Source organism: Gorilla gorilla, chromosome 1, assembly GCF_029281585.2.
Source record: "Gorilla gorilla gorilla isolate KB3781 chromosome 1, NHGRI_mGorGor1-v2.1_pri, whole genome shotgun sequence".
Lineage (NCBI taxonomy): Eukaryota > Metazoa > Chordata > Mammalia > Primates > Hominidae > Gorilla > Gorilla gorilla.
The window spans coordinates 124,978,289-124,985,283 of record NC_073224.2 but is presented as its reverse complement, the minus strand read 5'-3'; positions in this window follow the sequence as shown (position 1 = coordinate 124,985,283).

The window sequence follows — 6,995 nt, the reverse complement described above, 5'->3', positions numbered from 1 at the left end:
CACCCTGGTTATTTAAATATCTAACAATGGTTCTTGAGCATTTTGAGAAACCTTTGAAAATCTGATGAAAGTATGTGCCATTACTCTAGAAAAATGTTCCTGTGTGCATGCACATCAAGTATCACATACTGTTTCAGGCTGTTCAAAGACTACAAAGTCTGTTCATGACCTAATGGTCCATGTTCCCTCAGTTAAGAGCTCCAGAGATAAAGGATGTGGAACCCAAAGGTAAGTACCCAGAGCCTGGAAAAATCCATTTGTGACTTGGAAGAATTCTACAATTTGAATTAACTTTGTGGAGAGAGATATATTTTTGAAAAATTGTGTGTGCCAAAAAAATTTCATATCAAATAATATTTTCCTGTAGTGCATTCAAGGATCTGGTTCCACAGCAAAAAATTGTTTTGGTCTCAGTTCCTCAAAATCACATTTAAGGAGCTTGAGATTTATATTTTCTACTTAATAAGTCTTACAAAAGCAAGTTAAGAAGGAAAATGGACAATCATTTCTGCACATATAGGGTTTAATAAAACATGTATAATAAAATATCTCATATTTTAAATTTCCACCTTATTGGTAGCTTTCATGACAAAGGGCTAGGGTGCTGGTGGCCATACAATTTAGGTTTTTGGTTAGTTAGTTAGCAGAACTAACTGACTCCTACCTGGTGGGTTTTTCTTTTGTTTGTTTGTTTGGTTGGTTTTTTCCCAGATGGCTCAGGAGGAAGGTAAATAGCAGTCATTGTATGTGTGACAGAGTTTGAGATAGAATGCGCATATTGAATCTCACATCCTATTCTTATTACTGTCAGGCAGCGTTGACCTAGCAGTATAAAACTATCTGAAGCAATGTAGTCACTCAGTTCTCATAAAGTTTATTTCAAGTACTGTAACAATTCATGTTTGGATTAGAAAAGTCACTAGAAATTTGACTTCCATATAGTAATCTATACTTTTTTCTCTCATTTCCTTCATTTTTTGAGCCGTAAGTGTAAGGCATTTTGCTGGTATTATTACAATGGTTATGAGGAGTTTCTTTGCTTGCCCAAGGTCACATAGCTAGCAAGTTAAAGTAGATTCAAATCCAGGCCTGCTAGATACCAAATTATTATTTAAGAGTACTTTTCACTACTCCTAAATAATGACACAGATATGTTTGTCTTACACATTTCACTTTATTGTCAAGTTATTAGTATGTTTATTTTCAAAAGGTATTTTTTGCAATTTCTTTTTATTATTCCGTACTTTTTAAATTTACTTCATTATCACGTCTTCCTTTATTCTTTTTAAATAGTTTTTGCTTTTGTTATTTTGTTTTCCCTTTTTTACTCTTGGTTTGTAATACATCTTTCCTTATTTGCTCCTTTCTCATTTGATCTCCATGTTAATCCAACTGTTTTCCACATCTGATTCACTAAAATTTTAGCCCTTAAAAAAAAAATTCCTGTTTTTCCTATCTCCTTTTGCCCATTCTCTTCTCCTTGCCTCACTTCTTTTATCTTTTTCCATTTTACTTTCATTTTTTGTTTCTCTAGATGTTGTTTTGACATATGAGTTAATGTACTGGTACAATTTTGCATCTGTAAATTAGAGCTTCAGAATCAACTGAGTGTATTTATTCTTTATTTTTAGGCCTAAATTTATCTTACCTTTTATTGATTTTATAATATACTATACTCTTTCATTTTAGTCTGCATATGTTAGCCAAAGAAGATATGCCCCTGTTTTAAGAAATCTCTGTAAAAAATGTCAAGTGTGACAAGAATTCTTCAAGAAACAAGCTCCTCTAGTTTGTCTTCTATATTTAGAGCTTCAACAGTTACCTATATTACTGGTAACTCCCAAATATACCTTCAAACTTGTTTTTTGGGCCCAAGTTTTTTGCTTCATATATATCTGTTTTGAATATCCCATAAATAATTGCATCTAAAGCATACCTCCACTCCATTGTTCTCAAAGATAAAACCAAACCTGTGCTTCTTCTTGTATTTCTAGTATTTAAGCGTCACCTGCCACCCCTTTACCTGAGCTACAAGTCACGCATTGCATTAGACTCCTCTGCTTTCTTCTTTCACCTCTAACTAGACTATTAACCAAAAATTTTTTAATATAACTTTCAAAAGGTATTTTATTACATCATTTCCATCCTTTATGTTTGGGTTCAAGCACTCATTAACTTTAACATGGATTCTTGGAGTACCCTCCTTACTGATTTTGTTACACATGTCCCTCTTTTAGTCAGTACTACCATGATAATACCATGGATAATAATTTTTTCATTTTTATTTTTAGTCTTGCTCTGTCACCCAGGCTAGAGTGCAGTGGCGCGATCTCAGCTCACTGCAACCTCCACCTCCCGGGTTCAAGTGATTCTCCTGCCTCAGCCTACTGAGTAGCTGGGATTACAGGCACCTGCCACAGCTCCTGGCTAATTTTTGTATTTTTAGTAGAGATGGAGTTTCACCGTCTTGAACTCCTGACCTCATGATCCACCCTCCTCGGCCTCCCAAAGTGCTGGGATTACAGGCATGGGCCACTGCGCCCGGCCAATAATTTTGTGTGTGAGTGTGCTAATCATACTACATTTTCTTTAGAATAAAAGATCACATACTTCAGTTTGCCATTCGCAGTCTGGCCCCATTGTGCCATTCTAGACTTACCTCCTGTCACTCCCCACCAGCTTTGTTTTGTCTTAGCCACACAAAATAATCTAGCGTCTCTAACCAGTCAAACTTTACCTTGTGCCTTGGCTCACTCTGTGCCTTTTCTCCAGAATATCTTTCTGTGTACTTTTCTCCCATCCTTTTACCTTTAAACCTGCTGCTATGGTTTGGATGTTGTTTGGCCCCTCCAAAACTCATGTTGTAGTTCAATTGCCAATGTAATAGTGTTGGGAGATGGTACTTTTAAGAGGTAATTAGGTTGCTAAGATGGATTAACATCTTTCTCTTGACACTGAGACTGGGTTCTCCTGGGAATGGTTAGTTCCCAAGAGAGTGAGTTGTTATAAAACAATGCTGCCTCTTCTATTTTGCGCTTTTTCTTTGCACAAACTCGGTCCCCTTCTGTTTCTCTATGATGTTTTGATGCAGCATGAGGGAGTCATGAGAACCCACCAGATACAGCTGCCTGATCCTGAATTTCCCAGCCAACAGAACCAAGTGCTAAATAAAACTCTTTTTAATAAGTTACCCACTCTCAGGTATTCTATTATCGCAACAGAAAACAGTTTAAGACACCTGCTAGGCTCCTAACCTTGAGGGGCTAGAAAACAAAGCCAGAGGTCCAATACCAGCCTCCTCAGAGTTAGAACACACAGCTCATGAGTGCTGAGCTCAGCCTTGGCCCCTACAATCTTCCAGAAATGAGGCCACTTGGCTGAGCCCATTATATGCAACATTCAGACCCCCAAGGGCATCAAAGAAGACAAAAGCAGAAAAACCTATCCAAGAAACAGCAACTTCAGAGGTTGAAGCAACATCAGACCACACAGGTGAGAACCAGCACAAGAACTCCGGCAACTCAAAAAGCCAGAGTGCCTTCTTACCTTCAAGCAACTGCACTATTTCCCCAACAGTGGTTCTTAACCAGGCTGACATGACAAAAATAGAGTTCTGAATATGGATAACCTTGAGGAACATAGATGCAAAAATCCTCAACGACTCAATTCACTGGACTAGCAAACCAAGCCCAGCAGCATGTCAAAAACGAATCCACCACAATCAAGCAAGCTTTATCCCTGGGATGCAAGTTTGGTTCAACATATGCAAATCAATAAATGTGATTCATCACATAAACAAATAAAAACAAAAACCACATGGTCATCTCAATAGATGCGGAAAGGGCTTTCAATAAAATTCAACATCCCTTCATGTTAAAAACCCTCAGCAAACTAGGCATTAGAGGAACATACTTCAAAATAAGAGCCATCTATGATAAGCCCACAGCCAACATCATACTGAATGGGCCAAATGCTAGAAATACTCCCTGTGAGAACCAGAATAAGACAAAGATGCCCACTCTCATCAATCCTATTCAACATAGTACTGAGAGTCCTAGTCAGAGATAACGGGTTAGAGAAAGAAATATAAGACATCCAAGGAAAAGAGGAAGTCAAACTATCTCTGCAGACAATATGATTCTGTAGAAAACCCCATAGTCTTTGCCTAAAAGCTCTTTGATCTGATAAACAATTAGCAAAGTTTCAGGATACAAAATTAATGTACAAAAATTAGTGGCATTTCTATACACCAATAGCATTCAATCTGAGGGTCAAAATCAAGAATGCAATCTCATTCACAATAGCCATACACACAAAAAAATACCTAGAAATATAGATAACAAGGGAGGTGAAAGATCTCTACAAAAAGAATTACAAAACACTACTCAAATCAGAGATGACACAAACAAATGGAAAAAGATTCCATGCTCATGGATAGGAAGAATTAGTGTTGTTAAAATGGCTGTACTTCCCAGTGCAGTTTATGGATTCAATGCTATTCCTATGAAACTACCAGTGACATACTTCACAGAATTAGAAAAAAAAACTTTTAAAATTCATATAGAACTTAAAAAAGAGCCTGAATAGCCATAACAATCTTAAGCAAAATGAACAAAGCTGAAGGCATTACACTACCCAATTTCAACTATACTACAAGGCTTCGGTAACCAAAACAGCAGGGTGCTGGTACAAAAACAGACACATAGACCAATGGAACAGAAAAGAGCCCAGAAATAATGCTGCACACCTATGATCTGATATTTGAACAAAGTTGACAAAAACAAGCAATGAGAAAAGGACTCCCTATTCAATAAATGGTGCTGAAATAAGTGGCTAGCCACATGCATAAGATTGAAACTGGACCCCTTCCTTATGCCATATACAAAAATCAACTCACATGAAGTAAAGACTTAGATATAAAACCTAAAACTATAAAAGCCATGGAAGATAGCCTGGGAAATACTATTCTGGAATAGGACCTGGCAAAGATTTCATAACAAAGATGCCAAAAACAATTGCAACTAAAACAAAAATTGACAAATGGAATCTAATTAAAGAGCTTTAGCATAGCCAAAAACAAACAAAACAGTGAACACGGTAAACAGATAACCTACAGAATGAGAGAAAATATTTGCAAACTATGCATCCTAGAGAAGTCTAATATCCAGAATTTATAAGGAACTTTATAAGCAAAAAACAACCTCATTAAAAAGTGGGCAAATGACACGAACAGACATTTTTCAAAAAGACATACATGTGGCCAAGAAGCATATGAAAAAATGTTCCACATCACTAATAATTAGAGAAATGCAAATCTAAACCACAATGAGATACCATCTCATACCAATCAGAATGGCTATTAAAAAGTCAAAAAGCAATAGATGCTGGCGTGGTTGCAGAGAAAATGGAACACTTATATACTGCTAATGGGAATGTAAATTAGTTCAGCCGTTGTGCAAAGCACTTTGGTGATTTCTCAAAGAACCTGAAACAATTACCACTCGACGCAGCAATCCCATTATTGGATATATACCTAAAGGAATATAGATTGTTCTGCCATAAAGACACATGCACGCATATGTTCATCACAGCACTATTCACGATAGCAAAGACATGGAATCAACCTAAATGCCCATCAGTGGTAGTCTGGATAAAGAAAATGTGGTACATGTACACCATGGAATATACACAGCCATAAAAAAATAAGATTATGTTCTTTGCAGCAACATGGATGGAGCTGGAGGCAATTATCCCAAGCTAAATTATGTAGGAACAGAAAATCAAATACCGCATATTCTCACTTATAAGTGGGAGCTAAACATTGAGTACACATGTACACAAGGGAACAACAGACACCAAGGCCTACTTAACGGTAGAGGGTGGGAGGAGGGAGAGGATAGAAAAACTACCTATTGGGTACTATGCTTATTACCAGGTAACAAAATAATCTGTACACCAAAACCTTAAATAAAAGTTTTTTTAAAATGTAAAATAAAGCATATAGCAAAACAAACAAGACACCTGGTAAAGTTCTGCTCTTCCTTCAAAGACCCAGCTCAAATGTCTCTTTCATAAAGCCTTTCTGACATTCTCATACCCCCCTTCTCTCTGACCTGGGAGAAGTTGTGTTTTCATTCTCCCACAATAACTTGTTCATATTTCTATTATAAAACCTACAAATTTAAACTAGCTGTCAGTGCATACTTGTTTGTCTCCTTGGCTATGTGCCTTATGAGATGCCTGAGATAGAGATCAATTATTATTCAATTTGAATCCTTGGCATTGGGTACAGTGGCTGACACATTGGAGGTGTGCAACAAATATTCGTGGTATAAGTTCATTGAATTACAGAGATGTATGCATAAGTTTTTTGGAACTGGGTTTCATGAATCATAGGTACACACAATTTGAATAAAAGAAGAAAACAAAGTGGGGCAAAACGGTGTAGGTCTAGTAATGAAATGGGAAAAGAAAGGCACATTGAAAAGTCGCAACAAAAGAGAGAACCAGTACAATTATATCAACATATAGTAAACACATTGGAGAAGGGAAAAAATACAGCAAGTGAAATTGATTCTTTGGTGGCAGAAACAATTGAAAGGTATGGGGGCAAAGAAGGAGGAGAAATTAAGGCATAGAGATAAATTAGACTTGGGGAGAAAGCACAGAAGTCAAATATAGCAACAAATCTTGGACTGGGAATGTTTCCAATTGACCATTATGCTTACGATTACTTTTATGTTGTGGAGACAATATTTAATGAGCATTTCAGATCTGTTAACTAATTTTTTGAAAAAGTGACTCCAGTTCAGTGATAAATACCTTGACCAATATGCCATATAAAGTAAGAAATATTTTACCATACCCAAGAAACTGGTTTTACCGGCTTAGTTTTGACCAACTGATGGCAATTTGTACCTGCTAAACTCCCAATTTTTTACTTGCTGGTTGTGTAGGTAGGCAGTGAGGTTTGTTGGACTGGGCATGCAGGGACA